Here is a 20,235-nt window from a genome sequence, read left to right as displayed (position 1 = left end):
CCTGTCCCCAAGGCAGGAGTGCTCAGTGCAGCGTGGCTCTGGGGGAGCTCTCTGCTTTACGCCCCCAGATGCTCCGTTCCCCTCCCTGGGCCCCAGGGTCTCTGCTACAAAACCAGCACGGTTCCTGCCTATGTGCAGCATAACCCCCCCGGCCACTCCATCTTCACTCTGACCCCTACAGATGAGGAATCCAAGGCACAGAGAGGTGGGGAGATTTGTCTGAGGTCACACAGCCAGGAAGCAGGAGATCCAAACCCAGGCCTGGCTGACCGCCACAGTACCACGTGCCTCCCAGAGGGTCTCCACTCTGATTTTGGGGAGTGGGCATTGGAGGTGTCCTTGCCCTTGTCTGGGGGCAGCCCCACATGGGGAAAAAGTGTACCCATCACTGGAGTGGGAGGCTGGCTAGTGGTACTCGTTTTCACATTCCCCTCTGTGCACACCAGTCTTTCTATCTGGCATACCTTGTCTCCCACCCCCATCCAGTGGAAGCTTCCCCCCGGAGGCTTTCCTTGCCCACTTCTGCCTACAGGGACCCTCCTGGTCTCCGGACCCTGGGGGGCTCATCTTGTCGCTCTGGGCCCTGACCCCTCAGGTGGCACAAGGGCCCACTTCGTGCCTGTGAGGGCACGGGGCCCTCTGCTGGGGTTCTGAGCCAGATCCTTTAAAGTGCTGGTGGGGTGGCATGAGCCAGACACACAACCCTGCCCTCACGGAGTGTCTCTGCCAGAAGAGTGATGCAGGAACCAGGCTGACCGGTGCTAAGTGTCTCACTTAATCAGCACAGTGGGAGGAATATCGACCCATTTTCCTTACCAGGGAACTGAGGCTCATTTCCAGAGCCACCCAGCTGAGAAGTCTGCATTCCATTTCCCTGACTCGAGATGCCCACGCTCATAATTCTGGAGCACAGGTTGTTTCTCAGGCTTGAGCCTGCAGCCAAACCATCTGGTCGGCAGGGGAAGGGGTTTCGCTATAACATAGGCTGCTGGTTCCATCCCTAGAGTTTCGGAACCAGTAGGTCTGGGGTGGGCCTGAGTTTCTGCATCTCTCACAAGTTCTGGTGATGCTGATGCTGCCAACCCCGGGGACCCACTGTGGGAACCATTGCTCTAGATGATACTGGTAACAGTCCATTAAAGTAGGCATGTCAGTCAGACGCTGTCTTCTCTGCCCTGCCCCCCTCCCCACATGCCCGTTCTACAGCCCTGGAAACTGAGGCACCCGGAAGGCAAATGACTAGCCCCAGCCGTATAGGAAGTGAGGGCCAGAGCCGGGAATGGAGCGCAGGGCTCCTCGCCCCGGGAGCTGGGCTGACGGCGGGACGGAGAGGCTGCCGGGCTGGAGTGGGGCGACAGCCTGCAGCGGGAGGAAGGGCCATGTCTCTGAAAGCAGGACTGGCAGTGGTGCAGGTGGCGGTGGGGTGCTGGGGGAGGGCTGGCCTGGCCCTCCTGGCTCGGCCCCAAACCTGTGACTCCTTGGCATCTGGAAACCATCACAGGGAACAATGAAGGGAGCAGGGGGCCTGGCTGCTTGGGGCTCTGGCCCTGTCTGTTCAGGAGAGCACAGGAACTCAGGGCCCACAGGCATCCCCCCCCACTGCTGTTTGCCTTGGCACTGGCACGAACAGCTCCCGAGGGGCCCCGCTATCAGGAGAAGCCAGTCCCTGAGCTACAGATGTTGGAGCTGGTGGCCAGATTGTGTGCCCAGAAGTCAGGAGATTCTGGCTCAGCTCCCTGCCCAGGTTGCAAGACTCCCCTGCAAGCTCACTACTGTGGCTCTCTGGGCCTCAGTTTCCCCACAGGAAGCTCAAGTACCACCCCACTGGGCTGGCGGCTTACCACGTCCTGGCATGTATGTGACCAGCTTGGTGGCTGGGCCTGTGTGGCCCCTGGGGGTCCCACCTGTCCTCTGCAGGCCAGCAGGGGCCAAAGAACCAGGCCCGGAGTGGGGAAGGGACAGAGGAGTGGTCACTGTGTGCACTTACCCCTCCCGCCACAGGGTCTCCCATTCATGCCCTCAACACTTCACGTACCGTGTGCCAACTATCTACGAGGCACTGAAGCAGGGTGGCTAACGGGATGGATGGAACCCCGGCACCCAGGAGCTTACGGTCAGGTGGGAAAGAAAAACCCAAGCATCTCATCCAGATCATTACACATCTGAAGCTGTGGGGTGCCACCACGGGCCGGCGGGGTCTCTTCTTCACCGAGGGGGACCCCACGGCGGGGCCTGCCCCAGCTTCTGAAGCCTCACAACGGAAGGCTTCATCCCAGCTCCAGCACACCGCCACCACCAACATGCTCTGTGACCCGAGCCCAGCCCCTTCCCTGCCTGGGTCACAGTCTCCCCCGGGTCAGTGAGAAAGGAGGGAGGAGAGCCAGGAAGGCCAGGCAGGTCATCCTGGGTGTCACTCCAGCCCCTTGCCACCAGAGGGCTGGCGTGAGGAGGATTCTCCGGGCAAGGAGGGTGTGATTGGGGTGGTATCCACCTCACTGGGCCTGTGGGCGGGGGGCTGACAGGCACCCTTGACCTGTGCTGGCATTCCTGGCCCAGGTCCCTTCTGGTGCAAACCTTCTGCAAGTGGACAGCACGCAGGCTGGAGAAGCAGCCAGAGTTTGAGCCCCGAGGCGGAGACCACCACTTCCTTCCACCTCTGGGCCTATAACGGGCACTAGTCCTGCCCTGCCTGTGCCTTCGAAACAGGACCCTGGATGCAGGAGCACTTTAGAACTACGACGCTTCGTCCAGGAATTCTTCCCTACCAGCTCTCCCAGCAGACCCAGCCTTGCCCACTGCGGGCTGCTGTGCTTTGTACAAGGGATGCCCCGCTTGGTTCGTGCGTCTGTTGCCTCGTCCTCGGTCTCCTCCCCGGGGGGAGAGACCGTCTGGGATTCTTCTCTGATCCCAGGGCCCAGCATGGGTCTGGCACAGAGCAGGGAGCCTCTGGGGTGGAGGTGAAGGACAAAGTGACCATTTTGGATCTTACTATCAGCCTGAAAAAAAGTAGCTAAGGGAAAAAGTCAGAAGGGGTTGGGGAGGCCTGGGGAGGGGGGCGGGCAGCAGCCTGGCAACTTCCTGGACAAGCATGCCGGCTGATGTTCCTGGTCCTCAGTGTGGCTATTGTCCCTGCTGGTCCAGGGACTGAGCTCAATAGGGCCTCTGTCCCTCCTTGGGCAGGCCGGCCCGCGCGGTGGCATCCCACCCGGGCAGCTGGGAGGCGAAGGCCGACACTTCCTGTCCCCACTGCGAGTGTTCAGAGGGGCAGGGGGAGGGGAGGGGGCTCTCAAGACAAGTGCCCATCTATGTCCCCCAGAGGAAGGCTGCCCAGCTGGGGGAGGAGGTTGGAGAAGGGAGAGCAGTGCTGGGGACTTGCTCACTCCTGTGCCTCAGCCCCTTTCCTCCCAACCAGCCCTCCCTCTGAGCTGGGCCACTCTGGCCCTCCTGCTCTTCCTTGAACAGGCCAAGCACATCCTTGCCTCACCTCAGGGCCTCCGTTCTTACTGTTCCCTCAGCCAAGACTGCCCTTCCCATAGACCTCTCCCATCACTCCTTCTTTGCTTCACCTGTCTCTAGCAAGCTAAAGCCAGGAGCCAAGGGTTTAAAATTGGGGGTGGCCAGATTAGCCTGGCACTTCCAGAAGGTCTCCGGCTGCGCATGGAGAACTGATTGAATGGGGGGAGGGACTGGCTGTGAGGACACCAGCTAGGGAGGAACTGCTGCCCCGTGCTGCTGAGAGGAGCTGCTGGTCCTGTCTGGGGAGCAGCAGCGGAGAGGAGAAGGTGCCGGACTCGGGAGACAGACAGGAGACTTGGCCCTGGGGAGGGAGAGCCAGGAGTCAAGAATGACTCTGAGGTTGTCTGGCCTCAACCATCCTGCGTGGCTATGGGGGTCGGCCAGGGACCCCCTCTTGGCTGGTGGTTGGGGCGGGGGGGGGGGACAAGGGGAGGGTGACAGCAGTGCCCTGCGGCTGGCAGTGACGATGGAAGGGGGACTGGCCGCAGCAGTGGTCGATGGGACAGCCCGGTGACAGCTGTCTGCCCTGGCTCTATCCCTGAGGCCTGCCCTGAAGAGCCGCCTATAAACCTGTCACCTGCGCCTGTGTCAGACGCCCCTGGGGACAGGGCCCATCCCAGAGCTGACGTGGAAGTGGGGGGGAGCTACCCTGCCGTGGTGCTGTAATTACACACACACACACACACACACACACACACACTCCCCTGCCAGGGAGCACACAGCCTCAGTGCAGGAAGGGCCACGCGGGAAACAGCCAGGCCACGGGAAGCTCCCACTGCTCCCAGCTGCCTGCTCAGCCCCAGAACAATTGATTCTTCAGAGCCCAGAAGGAGGAGTCAGTGGGAGAGGTTGAGTCTCAAAAGGGAGAAGGCCCAGGAGGAGAGGAAAGAGCCGGATGCGGTCTCTGGGGAGGCGAGCCACTTCCAGAAGCTCTCCCAGCACCTCCTGGAACCACCTTCTCAGGGCTGGGACCCCACCATGCTCCCTGAGAGCCTCCACACCCAGGAGATAGCTGTTCAACCTGTCTCCGGCCACGTCACCAGGACGGCACGTCGCCCCTCCCCAGGGATGACGGCAGGGCAGGAACTCGGTACAGGGATCCAAGACAAGCCCCCCAGAAGCCCACCATCCCTGGGCCCTGCTGCTCACCCGCACGTGCTCCTTCCTGGTCCTGGTCTCCTACCCGTGCCTCACTCCCAGCAGCCGAGAAGGCCAGGATGGCAGGGTGGCAGGAAGCTCCTAGGAGATGCTGACATGTGGAGGCCCTGGAGCAAAGCCTCCTTGCTCTGCCCACAAAGGGGCATTGAGCCCGTGCGCCGAGCTGGGCCCTGGGCAGCCACAGGTCTGCAGACACGCACGCACGCACGCACCCCCCACAAGGCATGACACGCACAGGAATGTCCCAAGGGCACACACCTTAAGATGCCCTGCCAGCACCATTTTAAGTCAACCCACAGGGAAGCGAGTGGTCAGGAGGACAGCAGCGGCCCTTCAAGCTGCTCCAGGACCCAAAGGGAGGCCGGTCTGCCGAGCTTCCGGTCAACCTCGCGGCTCCCCGGGGCTTGGCGGCAGCGTGAGCCCCTGTGCGAGCGTGTGCACCAGCGTATCGGCGAGGGGCGGACGTGCCAGGGTGCACACTCGGAGCTCCGTGCACAGAGCCCCTGCTCTACACCCATCTCCACAAGCTTCGGTGGGGGGCAGGGGGGAAGCCCAGCCACAGGCGGCTCTGGGTTTCTCAAAAGGACACAAAGGACTGCCTGGAAAGCTGAGGGAACCATGCTGAAGGAAGGAAAACTGCAGCCGCCCTTCCCGGTTCTGGAAAATGTCTTTCTATGCCCTGGCGGCCTGAGGAGGTGGCCGCCGTCTAGCTCCGGAGCCAGCCAGGTGCAAAGGGCAAGAGGGCGCTGGCCGGGCAGCTCCGACCTGGGTTCGAGTCCTCCTCTGCCGTGACCAGTTGCGAGCGCCCGGGGGAGTGGCTGAACTTCTCTGAGCCTCGGTTTTCCATGGCTCCAGGGGGAAGAATGACGAGTTTTGGGTGGGGAGCAGAGGAGATTTAATGAGCTGATGAATGCAAAGTGCTTGGCCCAGAGTTGGGACCCCGGAACTAGCGGGGCTCATCATCATTATAGGGACACCCACCTAAAAGCTCAAATGCCCACGGCCTCTATACTCTTTCTTCCCTATCTTGCCAACCTTTTTAAAACCCAGGAAAGTGTCTGAAATCCCAAATTACCCTCCCCCCCGCCCCCTCCCCCAGTAAATATAAATAAGCCCAGTTTCAGTCTCCTTCAGCAACCACGAGGAACAGGCCGGAGCCAGGCTCAGGGCTGCGGGTGCGGAGTGGGCAGTGGATGAGCCTGGCCTCTGCCCCGTCCCAGCCCGTCCCTGTCAGGGTTTCCTGTATAGAATCTCAGTTAATCCTCTAACCAAAAAAAAAAAAAAAAAAAAAGAATCTAGGTTAGGATCCACCGGTCCCCAGAGAGGAGCTTTCTAGAGGTGACACAGTGAGTATGCCCACCCCCGCCCCACTGCTCCCAGCCCACCGTCTGCCTCCCAGTCTCCCAGCCTGACGTGCCCTGGCGCATGCCAACACCAGTCCTGGGGGAGTGTAACGGAAGACGGTGTGGTCTGGCAGGCAGGAAACAGCCAGGGGAGGTCATGTGGGGCAGGGAGAGCCGCTCCTGGGCCTGGTGAAAGCCGCCATGCTACCGGCCAGGAATGTGTGATCCTGACTTGCTGGGCTGGTCCCCATCACCACAGAGGAACCTAAACGTTGACTTGGTCCTATAGAAGGTCCGTGGTTCTGTGCAGAAAGCAAGGCCTAAGAAGGACTGGCTGGAGGGCGCCTGGTAGTACCCAGATGCTTAGAGGAGTCCAGGCCCTGGGCACCAGCACTGTCAGGCAAGTCACCTTCTGCTTCTGGGCCTCAGTTTTCCCATCTGGAATCAGGGTGTGTGCATGTGTGTGTTTAGGGGCAGGGCTTTGGATGGGATAGACCCTAATGTCTTGAGCCAAAGCTGACACCCTGGGAGATGACAGCACTAAGTGAGCCCAAGATGCTGCCATGCACGTCACCCACCGGCCTTTCCACTGCGAGGTCAGACATGCCCTCATACTCACCCTGCCCTCCCCTCCTCTACCGCGATGATACAGCCGGAGCCGGAGCCCAGAGGGCTCTGGGGGGGGGGGGTCTCTGCTCTCCCCACCCCCACTCCTTCCCCCAAGAGAGGCCGTCCAGGCCAAGCAGGGGAGGGGGCACCCATCCAAGCTCTCCCTGGGGAGACAAATGCCAGGCTCCAGGCCCTGGCGGCCAACTGCCTGGATGAAATGACAGATCACAGAGTTGCTGAATTTAGAATTGTTTTTAAATGTTAGTACCGTTAAGAGCTTAGATTTTTAGGATCCTTGAAAGTCAGTCTAATAATATGTTAGAAGCACAGATGCAGGGGATCCTCATTTTAAAGGACAATAATAACAGCAGGTTGAAATACAGAGAAGCGTGGATGAGTACAGAATCACACGGTTCAGATATGGAATGATTATAGAACCTCAGACTCTTAAAATCATACAATTCAGAATAACCAAGTGTCAACAATCATGCTGCCATAGAAGCCTACTTCCAGAGAACAGTAACACTTCGTAATCATGTGATCTAAGAAATCTGGGATTGAAGATCATACAGTGTTAGAAGGGGGACCACTGGAATGTCCACTTCCGAGTTTCATGGAATCCTGTCATCTTGTATTCCTGGGACCTCAGAAGGACAACGATGATTTGCTCACTTGCAGAGGCCCTTCCCCTGCAGCACTTGCCTGAGCTCCCCACCACTTCAGACCTGGGCAAAGGTACACACCAGAATCACCTGGAGAGCTGAAAAAAGGCCATGGGTAGGCCTACCCCAGATTTCCTGAATCAGAATTTCTAGCACCAAATTTTTAAAAAATTCTCAAAGTGATTCTACTGTGAAGTTCCAATGGAGAATCACTGATCTGGTCCAACTTTCTTCCATGCTACAGGTAAGCAAACAGAATTCAAGTAATAGTCCAAGGACCACGGCAGTGGTCCCTACACCAAGGTCAAGCCCCTTGGCCTTCCCTTGCTTCCTCTACCTGGACCCCTCTATCTCCAGGGGCCCTGTTCCCAACTCGCTGTGTCTACCTCATAGCCCCCCTGCTCCAGGGGTATTCCCAGTGGTCTTGGGGACCAAGTGGGCCAGGACAGAGTGAGACACCTGGAAGCTGCTGGACTCACAAAGCCAGCCCCTCCCTTCCCCCCACCTGCATGCTCCAAGCCCTCTATACTGTTTCAAAGGGTGGCTAGAGGGACGCTAGGAAGGTCATCAAGGTCAATTCCAAGCGTCCAGAGTTGCCTGTAATGAAGAAATGCCCCAGGCGTGGGGAGTCAGAAGCCTGGGGTCCTCGCTGTCACTAGCCTGCTCTGTGGCCTTAGACAAGTCACCTGGCCCATGTCAAAACAGCCTAAGGCAGAAAAGCTGGACAGAGAACCTCTGGAAATCCCTTCCAGCTCTGCCTCTTGACCTCTCGCAACATGGCTACACATTTAAGGGGATGGGGGCCCTCAACATCCTTTGCTGGCTTGTTCTCAATTAGTAAGTTCCTTCTTATGTCCAACCCAAAACATTTCCAGCCACTGTTCCAGCCCTTTGCCTTTCCGCATGAAGATGGAGACAGTCTGGGCACAGACGCCCTTCCCTGGCTCAAAGGCAATCCCCAGCTTTCCTGCACCCTGGCTGAGGATGCCCCCCTCCCCACCCCTGTTGCAGGTCGGGCTGGCCTTGCTGACTCACAGGGGGGCTGTACTCCCAAACAAATGGGGGTGGCCTCATCAAAGCCACAGAGGCTGTCAGAGTTTGAATCTGATGTGCTCCTATCAGGGACAGAAGCCCTGCTGGGCCAGAGTGCTTCCTAAAATGAGATGGGGATTTCCACCCAAGAACCCCTATCGGCCTATGGAAAGGTGGCCCAAGAGGCAGGCTCAGAAATGGGGAAGTAGGAGTCCAGATATTCCTTAGACCAAACTGTAATGTGCCCAACAGTCACCCGGGAGTTTGTGAAAATGCCTATTCTGATTCAGCAGGTCTGGGGGAGGGCCCGAGGTTCTGCATTTCTGGCAAGCTCCTGGTGATGCTGCTGCTGGTCCACGGACCACACTTTGAGAAGCAGGCCTTTAGATGTTCATAAATAAAATATTTTTATTCTGAAGAACCCCTTACTTTTGTTCAGCTTGGCTTGCAATTCGTTCCAGCCCTGCTGGCTCGTGAGATCCACACAGCAGCTTTGAGGGGCAGATGGGATGTATATCACTGCACAGAAGGAGAAACTGAGGTAGAGCAAGGGCAAAGGGCTTGTTCTAAGTCACCCACCTGGCTGTGTTCCCTCCTCTAAACTCCTCCTCCTGTGACTGGTTAGAACCACACAACTTAGCAATGAGTGGCCTCACCCAGCAACTCCCTGTCCTGTCTACCACGCAACTGTGTAGGCCTGGGGGGTAGAAGCCAGCTCCTCAGCCTTGAGGCCTCTCGGGGGTGCCCAGGGGGCCCTCACTGAACTGTCCTGGTTACTGATCCAGCTCCTGATGGGCTGAGTAGGTGGAACAGGGGGGTTAGGAATCAGCCAGGCTGCAGAGCCATGCTCCTTGGGCTCAAATCCCAGCTATGTCCTTGGCTCCTGTGTGACCCTAGGGGAATTCTTCGCTGTCTCTAAGGACATCGATGATATGCAAGGACCCAGCACGGTCCCTGGTACATGGAGGATGCTCAGCCGATGTTAGCTCCCTACCTTCCCTACATTCCAATGGAGTCTTGTTCATTTCTTCCTTCCTTCCTCACAAATTTATGGCAGCACAGCCTCTGAAGCAAGACCTCCTGGACTGCATCTGTGCTGTGTGACCCTGGGCAAGTCACTTACCCTCTCAGGGCAATGGGGAAAATAGGATCCCCAGCCCAGAGGGCTGCAGCAGGAAGTAGATGAGTCAACATGCGTAAAGTGCTTAGAGCAGCAGCTGGACGTAGTGAGCGCCCCCCCCCCACAGGCAGCTAATGTACCTTCTCGCCCCTCCAGATGACGGCCCTAGCTCTGCAGCAGGTGCCCCAGCAGACACAGGCATCCAGGGTCAGAGCTGCAGAAGCAGTGAGTACTTGCTGAGTACTCACTGTGTACCAGGACTTCCTGGGCCCACCCACCCCTGCCCCAAGATCATAATCAGAACACAAAATACTAAGCTGGTTGTGTGTGGATCTTTGGGGAACACAAAGGAGGGAGTAACTGATGAATAGGGACAGCTCGAAAGGCCGGTGGGAGGAGGGGACCCCCAGCCCTGTTTGAGCTTCATGCCCCCCAGCAAGGGGCAGAGGAGCTTGGGCTTCTGGCAGGTTTTACTCCTTGTCATCATGCTCACCACCTTGGAAACACATCCCCCTCCTCACCGTCACCCCAACCTGTGGGATGAGAGACTGGCTCCCATACAAAGCCTCCCTCCCTAGCCAAAGCCAGGTAAGTACCAGGATACAAGGCAGCGAGGAAAGCCTGGGGCAAGAAGGGGGCACACTTTCTCCCACGGCCTGGTCTTTGCTTGGGTCAGAGCACAGCAGGTGCGCAGTGTGTCCTAGGGGACAGAACCATTCTTGTGGGCTGAGAGAGGCAGTGGGAAAGGCTGGGCCCTGGAATGGGGCCGACTTGGCCTGATCCTCGCCAGCTGTAAGACAAGTTACTTAACCTCTCCGTGCTGCTTTGTTACAAAACAAAAGAAGGGGGGCGCCTGGGTGGCTCAGTTGGTTAAGCGACTGCCTTCGGCTCAGGTCATGATCCTGGAGTCCCGGGATCGAGTCCCGCATCGGGCTCCCTGCTCGGCAAGGAGCCTGCTTCTCCCTCTAACCCTCCCCCCTCTCATGTACTCTCTCTCTCTCATTCTCGCTCTCTCAAATAAATAAATAAATCTTTAAAAAAACAAAACAAAAAAACAAAAGAAGGAAGAAAGGAAGTGAGGGGGAGATGAAGAGAGAGAAGAAGGTAGGGAGACGGACTGCAGAAACAGCGCAGGCTAGAGTGAGAATCGCATCAGCCAGTGACGGGGGTGCTTTGTAAGCCAGGCAAGAGGGAGGTCTCATTTCCCCTGGCTCCCCACCCCACTCCATGGGCATTCCTTCCCGGCCCCTGCTGTCCAATTTCTCTGCAGCCCAATCTTCGACATGGTGGGGAGAGAGCCCAGCTCTTAAAGGCAGGCCAGGTCAGTGGTGCCCAGTCCCCGAACCCAGAGGCCAGGCCACCTCCTTCCCCAGACAAAACCATGGGGTGCAGGAGGACCCAGAGCAGGCTCTGTCCCCGGGCACCACCCCAGACATGGTAGGAAGGGATGCTGCTGCCGCCACAAATGTATCTCCAGGGCCCAGGCACAGAAGAGGGCTGGTATCAGAAGCCCACATACCCTCTAGTCATTCAGGCAAATGCTCTGTGGGCTGCACTTGGCTGCTCGATGGGCAGTGGGGGCAAATGGCACAACTAGACAGCTTTCAAAACCCACCTGCCTGCCTCACCACCTCTGGAGCTCACACAGGTCCTGACGCGGGCTCCCCGGCTGACCCCACTTCAGAGGCTCAGGCAGTGTGAGGGCTCAAGGGCAGGACAGGCTAGGCCACAGGTGACCAGCTACTGAGAAGCAGGCCTGGGATAAGAGCTGCCCCCAGAGCTCACGCGTGCCCCTCTGCCGGCCAAGCAGACACAGCCCCCGCCTGGGCCAGGCCCCCAGAAAGTAGGACAGAGGGTTGTGTGAGGATCAGCCCAGGGCTAGGCAGGGCTCAGCAAGACAGGGAAGCAGCAAAGCGGGGGGCATGGAGGGGCACAGGGGGATGCTCCACACGAGAGGGGACATGTGGGCTGGGCTGGGAGAAGATAGGAGAAACTGAGAGAGAATTACCGGCCAAGGGCATGGCACCGGCAAAGTCCCGGGGCATGGGAAGGCTCAAATCTCAAGTGGCAAACACACGGGCATTGCCTCCTGGAGCCGCGCTGGGGCCACATTCCAGGCCTGGAGCAGAGCAGAGCCCGCATCATGAGGGGCCTGGTCTGTCCTCTGGGCACTAGATAGAGAGACAATACAGGTGAGAAGCCATTGAAGGCCTGGGTTGGGGTGCTGGTTATGAAAACTGGGGTTCAGAGAGGAGAGCCTGTGGGTCTAGGATGGCTGGGAAAGGTGCTTGAGGGAGGGGGATTCCTCTGGGCTCTGAAAGGGGGTAGGAGGGAAGAGATGAGGGAAGGGCCCTGCAGGGTGGCGGCGATGGCATGAGCCAAGGCAGCGGCTGAGAGTCCCAGGTGTGCGGGCGGAGGCGCAGGTGCGGTGTGCACCTGTGTGTGTGGTTAAGCGGCCTGGCGGGGGTGGGGCAGGGAAAAGGAAAGAGGAAGGTTCAGTGCCCGCTGCGTCCCAGGCTGCTTCTCATCTACCTCATGAAGCCAGGCTCTTCACAAATGAGGGCCGATGAGGCTCGGGAGGCCCCGCAGTGTACTGTGTAGGACTAGCAAGGGCTGCCATTTACCAACCGCCGTGCGATGCCAAGCTCTGTATCACCTGCTTTGCCCACACATTTCCCACAAACACCCTGCAAGGCGCGTGAGCCCATTTTACAGATGCCCGGGTACACTGTATGACAAGCACAAGGACACGCAGCTGGGAAAGGGCAGAAGAGCCGACTGAGCCCAGCTCTGTGAGTTTCCCCCGCCCTGCACTCTCCCGTCCTCAGTGAGGTTGAGGGGGCCAAGGGATGACCCCGTCAGAACCTTCCATGGTTCTGAGCTACTCTAAGAGGAAAAAACTATGTGAGAGGGGCAGGCCAAGAGCCTGGCACACAAGAGGCCACGGGCAGGTAAGGAATTAATGAGTGAGTGAATGGGGTCCTTCAGTGTTCAGAGGAAAGCAGTCCCTTTGGGCTTGGAGAACAGGAGAAACCAGAGAAGGCTGACTGGAGGAAGTGACACTGGGGAGTTGTTCAGTCCAAGGATGCAACTGCTTGGCTCCAGCCCTCCAACCACTAAGCCCTGCAGGTGGTTCAAGGACCAGGGATGGGTCCTGGCTCCCCGTTCTGCCAACATCCCTGTCCCTCGAGGCCCAGCGGCAGAGGATTGAGAAGGTAAGGCCAACTGACACGGCAAGATTGCTGGGGGCTCTGAGACACCATCTGTGGTCCATTTAAAAGGAGAACTGGCAGCTGAGGATGTGAAACTGGCCCTCTCGGACTCTTTCCTGCCAGGCCCGGGACAGCAGGAAGGATGTACAAGTGGCTACCCAGGGAGCCCCCACACCCTGCACCCCGCCTCTCAGTCCCTCCCCCCGCCCCCCACCCCCGCAGCTGCTCCCACTTGTCTGTGCCGGGGCCAGCACTTGGCTGGGCCAGAGGGGAGCTGACAGCCCACAGGAGGCACTGGGCATCTTCCAGCCATGCCCCAGCGCCCTCCTCCTAGAGCACCCACTTGGGCAAAATGGAGCCTCCAGGACCCAGTCCCTACCTTCCTGTCCTTCAACAAACCTGGGTGACCCAAAGTCCTAAGAGGCTGCCCCTGCCCCTATCCCAAGGCTCCTGACGATCCCTCAGCCCCTTTCTGGCCCGTCCCAGAAGCAGCCCCCTGTGTGGGACCAGGATGGGATGGGAGGACTGGGCCCCTCTGATAAGCCCACAGCCCTGAAGCACTTTCTCAGACCTCTGGAATGTCCTAAAACAGTCTGAAATAGCCGAGCATAACAGTAAGGATGGTCATTAACACAATCACAACAGCTAACACTTGACGTGTGTATGAGGTGCCAGGCTCTCTGTTAAGCACTACGGATGAGAGAATTCATTTATCCTCACAACACCCCACGATCTTCATCTTACAGAGGAGGAAACTGAGGCCCAGGGACATTCCATTAATTTTCCCAAAGACACGCAGCTAGTACATTCCAGCGCTGGGGGTCGAACCCAGGACGGCTGGCGTCAGGGTCTGTGTTCAGAACTACCCCACCACAGGGACGGGGTCTCAGAAGAGGCTGCCACACTGGCTCTGGGGTCCTTCTCCGGCATCAGCACCTATGCCGACCAGGAGGCCCTCCACAGTCCCCCGCCAACACCCATCCCGGCTAACATTCCCCGAACGCTTGACACATTCCAGATCCTGTGCCAAGCAGCAGGACGTCACAGCCCAAGCCCCTCGGCCGGGCGGCCAGCCCCAAGGTCCAGAGGAACCCCTGCAAAACTACTCCATATACACGCAAGCCACCAGCCCCGGGCCAGCCCTTCCTTGCTGGAGTCACATAATGATGCTGTTTGTCTTCCCTCCTTCCCTCCCTCCCTTCCTTCCTTCTTCTCCCCTCCTCCTTCCTTCCTCACTCTATGGATCCTTCATAACATGTAGTCCTGGCCCCATGCTGCGAGAAAACCTCAGTTTCCCCACCAGCATACTGATGGCTCTGAACTAATCAAGGATCCTGAGCCCAATGTTCTGCAGGGAAAATCCTGTGTACCCTCAGTCCCTCTCTGCCTGTCCCCTTCCCAGGCTCCAGCCCCTCTGGCCCCAGAGGACACCCGGGCCTGCAGTGAGGGCAGGGCTGGAAGGGGGCGGGGGGGCTGGAAATCCCAGGTAGGCGTCAGACATGGGCTGGAGGTCACAGCATTCCCTGCCTCCTTCAGAGCCCCCCAGGGACCCCAGCCTGCTCTGGCCTGGGGAGCAGTCCAAGGGCTGGGGTCCAGGGGCTGCAGAGGTCAGAGTGGGGGAGAAGGAGGCCTGGGCTAGCCTTTGCTCTTCCCTCACCTCTTGTTCCTCGCCTGAGCAAGACCCTGAAACTATTTACATACCGCCTCTAAGGTTTCAGCTGTTCTAGGATAGATTCTCTCCCTGCTCTATTTTTCTTCTTCTTTTGCAATCTCCAAGTAACCCGAGCCGCCAGATGGGTGGGGGCGATGATTGTTTTCTGTCTGACATCTGGATTTCATTAGCAGCCCTGGGCATGCTGACTCAGGAACGGCAGCTCCCCTGGGCTCAGGCCCTCCCCGGACCCCTCACAGGGCCCGGTCCTTCCCTGGACACAGGAGGCACAGGAGATGACACCCCTCAGACCTCCCTCAAAGATATAAGCAGCCCCCTCCCCACCACCACCAAGAACGTCCTGGGAGCGAGAGAGCCTGAGAGCTTGGAGGATTTCTGCTCCCAGCTCAGCGCCTGATGGGAGGCTGCCAGGCTGAGTGTGGCTGGGCCTGACCGCCAGGAAGGGTGGACAGAGGGCTTAGGGCAAGGACACCGGGTCCTGGATGTCCTGCCCTCATCCACACCCCTGCCTCCTCCATCCAGAGATGTGAGTGAGCCATCAGGGCCGGGAGTCCTGCACGGACCCCAAATCGCAGATACATTTTGGAGATGAGGAAAGGTGGCCCAGAGTGGTCACCATGCCCCAGAGATGGTACCTTCTTACAGTGTCTGGAATTTGTCCCCTCACCTCCAACCTTTGCTCACCCTTCCTTGCCCAACATCTGGTCTTATCATCCGTCCACGTTACTGGACTGGTTTTGTTTGCAGTCTTGCCTCCTCCGGCCCGGCCTCCAACTGCCACCAGTGTGAGCTTTCAAAATGCCAATCGGAGCATGTCACCCAAACCCTTGGGTGGCTGTCCCCTGCCCTCCAGATAAAGTCCAAGTTTGTGCAGCTTGGCACGCAGGCCCTTCACCACCTGCTGTGGCCACATCTCCCTCTCCTCCACTCAGGCACCCAGCGCGCCAGCCACAGCCAAGGGCTCGCGCTTCCCAGAAAGCACAGCCTCGTTATTTACACACTTGCTTGGAAGCCTTCCCCACCCCAGTTCTAGACTCCTCCTCTCGGAGGCTTCACATGAAGCCACAGGCCGAGCCGGTCCTGCGCCACAAACCTCAACCAGAGCCCTGGTCATCCGGAACAGCCCGCAGTGTTTCTGTCTATCCCACTGAGGACAGGGATGGAGCCTTATCGAGCACGGGCCTGGCACACAGTAGGAGCTCAGAGATGGCTGGGCAACTGTAGCGTGTCTGGGCCCAGCTCTGTCCTGGGCAGATTATGCATCCTGGGCACAGAGGTGGCACCAAGCCAAACCCCCACCACAAACACCCATACCCATGCAGGTTCCAGCGGGCTCAGAGCAAAATGCTACCACTTGGGTCTTCAAAGCCTGCCACGCTGGGGCGCAGAAACCAACATGAAATGCGCAGGTAAGCCTGCAGGTGGGCCCCGCAGACAGCAACCATGCCTCTCTCAGAGCCAGCTGGGATTTCTGCTGCCACCAGAGCTGGCAGCCCCAACCCACCCTGGCCTTCTTGACTGCACTGGGGGCCGCAGACACCCTGGGGCTGGGCCAGTACTGCAATCTTCCAGACATAACAACTTGGCCAGACTGGGTCTGTTATGGTCTCTACTCACATCGTCCTTGCCGCTCTTCATTTCCAGTAACCCATCTTTGTAAAGAGCCCTGACTAACAAAAATAAATAAATAAAGAACCCCAACTTTCTGAAAACTAATGATACTCTACATGTGAACTAAAATATAAAAAAATAAAAAATAAATTAAAAAGATAAAGAACCCTGACTTTCTAAGATTGACAGTGGAGATCAGGCTGGATGCTAAGGCAGATCATAGACCCTAATTTAAAAAACATGGGCTCTGGGGGCACCTGGGTGGCTAAGTCAGTGGAGCATCTGACTCTTGATTTCAGCTCAGGTCTTAGTCTCAGGGTCGTGAGATCGAGTCCCAAGTCGGGCTCCATGCTCAGCGGGGAGTCTGCTAGAGATTCTCTCTCCCTCTCCCTCTGCCCCTTCCCACCCCCTCTCCGTCTTAAAAAATAAATAAAAAATAAAAAGTATGGGTTCTGGAATGAGGAAGGCCTCCGTTCCAATTCTATCTTTGCTGTTTTCTAGCTACATGACCTTAGGTAAGACACTTAACTTCTCTGGGCCTCAGTTTTATCATCTGGCAATTGACCTAATAGAGCTTTTGAGAGAATTAAATGAGTTAATGCATATTTCACACTTAGCTTAGTGGTCAACTCAGCACATACAGACTAGCATCACTGTTGTTAATATTATTATTGCCCTGGAACTCAACGCCTGGCACAGGGTGGAGAGAGCTGCAGGCACAGGGTTTTCAAGAACTGAATGGTAGACATTCTTGACTCCTGGACATTTTAGGGGTCAGTACTGACATTGGCTGGAGATGGACCTTGGCCCAGGCACAGCCTCACCCCCCAAAAAGGGGCTGCCCTTCAGCATCATTGGTAATTGGTTTCCAGCACCTTCTGCATCTGTTTCAGGGGGCTCCCAGTCTTCCTGTAAAGTGCCCAATCCCCCTCACACTGCCCCCTGGGACCTATGAGAAGCCCATCAGTCCAATGGCTGAACTCTGGACACCTCTCTCCACCCTTAGGATTGGAAAAGAATCATTTAACAGAGTACCAGGCTCCTGTACACTCTGTAGTATGTCCTGGGCACAGAGGTGGCACTGAACCAAGCCCCCACCACAAATACCCGTATGCATGCAGGTTCCAGTGGGCTCAGAGCAAAATGCTACCACTTGGGTCTTCACAGTCTGCCACGCTGGGGCGCAGAAGCCAACATGAAATGTGCCAGTAAGCCTGCAGGTGGGCCCCGCAGACAGCAACCATGCCTCTCTCAGAGCCAGCTGGGATTTCTGCTGCCACCAGAGCTGGCAGCCCCAACCCACCCTGGCCTTCTTGACTGCACTGGGGGCCGCAGAGTATCTCCTGGTTCCTGTATGCCACCACCCAGGCTGTCGGCAGTGAATGCCTAGGATTCCACACATTCTACCCCCAGTTAGACCATTTAAGATTTTAAAGGCACTGAGACCACTCAAAAATCATCCCACAAAAGGGGAGAAGAGAAAGGATCAGAAAAAATATTTGAAGAAATAATGGCTGAAAAGTTCCCAAATCCAATGAAAAATCTTAATCAACAAGGAGCTCAACAGAGTCCAAGTAGGATAAATACAAAGAGATTCACAAATAAGACACATTGTAGTAAAACTGCTGAAGCTAAAACAAGGAGAAAATGTTGAAAGCATCAAGAGAAAAATGACACATCATTTACAATGGAATTCCAACAATATTAACAACTGCTTCTCATCAGACATGGAGGCCAGAGGGCAGTGGGGTAACAGTCAGTGTGCTCAAAGCGGGGAGAAAAAACTGTCAGCCAAGAATTCTATACCCTGCAAAGTTATCTTTAAGAAATGAAAGTGAGATAAAGACACTCCCAGATAAACAAAAGCACAGGATTTCATTGCTGGTACACCAACCTTTCAAGAAATACTAAAGGAAGTTCTTCAGGCTGAAAGCAAGTGACCCCAGACATAATGCAAATACACATGAAGAAACCGGAGCTCTGATAAGGTGGTTATGTGATTATAAAACACAGCACAAATGAATTTTTCTTTTCCTTTCTTCTCTTAGTTGATTTAAAAAGCAAATGTATAAAAAAATGTATATTACTGTACTATCTGTCCTATAACATTTGGAAATGTAAGATATTTGCCAATGGTAGCACAGAGGAGTCAGGTAGAAGCAAATCTGTCTTGGGCTAAGGATATGACTCCAGGTGGTAACTTGAGTCCACAGGAACAAATGAAGAGACCTAGAAGCTGGAAATAAAAGAGCTAAAATGCCAAAAGCTATGGACATATAACTGCTCTCTTTTCTTCTTCTAGCTTCTCTAAGACACATAAAATTACATGAAGTAACGATTATAACAAGTATTGTTGAATTTGCAACATACAAAGATGTAATACGTATAACAATAATGCCGCAAAAATCAGGAAAAGAGAATAGAGCTATAAAGGAGTCATATTTCTAGATCTCACTGGAATTAAGTTAGTATAAGTCTGAAGCAGATTGTATATGTTACGGTATGTAAAATAAGCCCCTGGACAGCTACTAAAGAAATAGCTTTAAAAAGTGAAAAAAAATCATTAAAGAAATCAAAATGTCACATTAGAAAAGTATCACTTAATGCAAAAGAAAGCAGTACAGAAGGAACAGAGGAAACAAAAAAGACATGAGTAATTCGGAAAACAAAAAGTAAAACAGCAGACCTAAATCCAACTGTATCAATAATCTCATATATCAAAAGAGCATTAATATAGCATTATCGATAATATGAATGGATCAAACAATCGAAGCAAAAGGTAGGGATTGCCAAAGTGAGTAAAAAGTGAACCAAGATCCAACTACATGCTGTCTACAGGAGACACAATTTAGATCTAAAGATAGGAAAGTAAAAATGAACAAAGATCTATCATGTACATAAGGAAGCTGGCTATATTAGTATCAGAAAATAGACTTTAAAACAAAAATGTTACTAGAGATAAACAGGGACACTCTAGGACCATAAAAGGATCAGTTCATCAGAAAATACAACAGTTATAAACATAGGTATAGCTAACAAAGGAACACCAAAATACATGCAGCAAAAACTGGCAAAATTGAAGAAAAAAGGGGCACCTGGGTGGCTCAGTCATTAAGCGTCTATCTTCGGCTCAGGTCATGATCCCAGGGTCCTGAGATCGAGCCCCACATCGGGCTCCCTGCTCTGCGGGAAGCCTGCTTCTCCCTCTACCAGTCTCCCTGCTTGTGTTCCCTCTCTCGTTATGTCTCTCTCTGTCAAATAAATAAAATAAAATCTTTAAAAAAATTTATAAAAAAAAAAGAATTGAAGAAAAAAATAGTTAATTGAACAATAATAGAGATTTCAACACTCCTACACTTACAATAATGGTTACAAGAAGGAGGCAGAACATCAGCAAGGGGACAGAAGACACCAACAACACGGTAAACCAACTAGACCTAACAGACACCTACAGAACACTACAACCACCAACAGCAGAATTAATTCTTCTCAAGTGCCCACGAACCATTCTCAAGGATAGCCCAAATGCTATGAAACAAACCACAACAAATTTAGAAGCACCAAAATAATACAAAGTATGTTCTCTGACCACAGTGGAATAAAAGGAGAATCATTTTTAAAACACATTTGGGAAACTCACAAATATGTGGATATTAAACAACACACTTCTAAATAACCAGTGGGTCACAGAAGAAGTCACAAGGGAAATCAGAAAATACTCTGTGATGAACGAAAAGGAAGATACAACACACAGAATTATGGGATGCAGCTCAGAGGAAAATTTATACCTGTGACTATCTACATTAAAAAGAGAAGAAAAAGGGGCGCCTGGGTGGCTCAGTTGGTTAAGCGACTGCCTTCGGCTCAGGTCATGATCCTGGAGTCCCGGGATCGAGTCCCGCATCGGGCTCCCCGCTCGGTGGGGAGTCTGCTTCTCCCTCTGACCCTCCCCCCTCTCATATGCTTGCTCTCTCTCATTCTCTCTCAAACAAATAAATAAAAAAAAATCTTTAAAAAAAAAAATAGAAGAAAAATGTAAAATCAGTAACCTAATCTTTCCATCTCAAGAAATTGGACAAAGAAGAGCAAACTAAACCTAAAACAATCTGAAGGAAGGAAATAATAAAGATTAGAATGAAGAATTGAAAGCAAAGACTCAGAGCTATCTGCACACCCATGTTCATAGCAGCATTATTCACAATAGCCAAAAGGTGGAAGCAATCCAGTTGTCCATTGATGGATAATTAGATAAACAAAATGTGGTCTACACACATGCACGTACACATGCATGTGTGCGCGC

The 20,235-nt window shown here is 54.8% G+C and overlaps 1 protein-coding gene across 7 annotated transcripts in view; it reads right to left on the bottom strand.

Moving 5' to 3' along the window:
* The window catches only part of ZCCHC24 (zinc finger CCHC-type containing 24), a 115,238-nt gene that overhangs the window by 79,403 nt on the left and 15,600 nt on the right, over window positions 1-20,235 (bottom strand). The gene's annotated exons all lie outside the window — the stretch shown is intronic.

This window comes from Leptonychotes weddellii, chromosome 6, assembly GCF_054177405.1.
Source record: "Leptonychotes weddellii isolate Sample4059 chromosome 6, ASM5417740v2, whole genome shotgun sequence".
Classification (NCBI taxonomy): Eukaryota; Metazoa; Chordata; class Mammalia; order Carnivora; family Phocidae; genus Leptonychotes; species Leptonychotes weddellii.
This window is presented reverse-complemented; position numbering and strand designations above follow the sequence as displayed.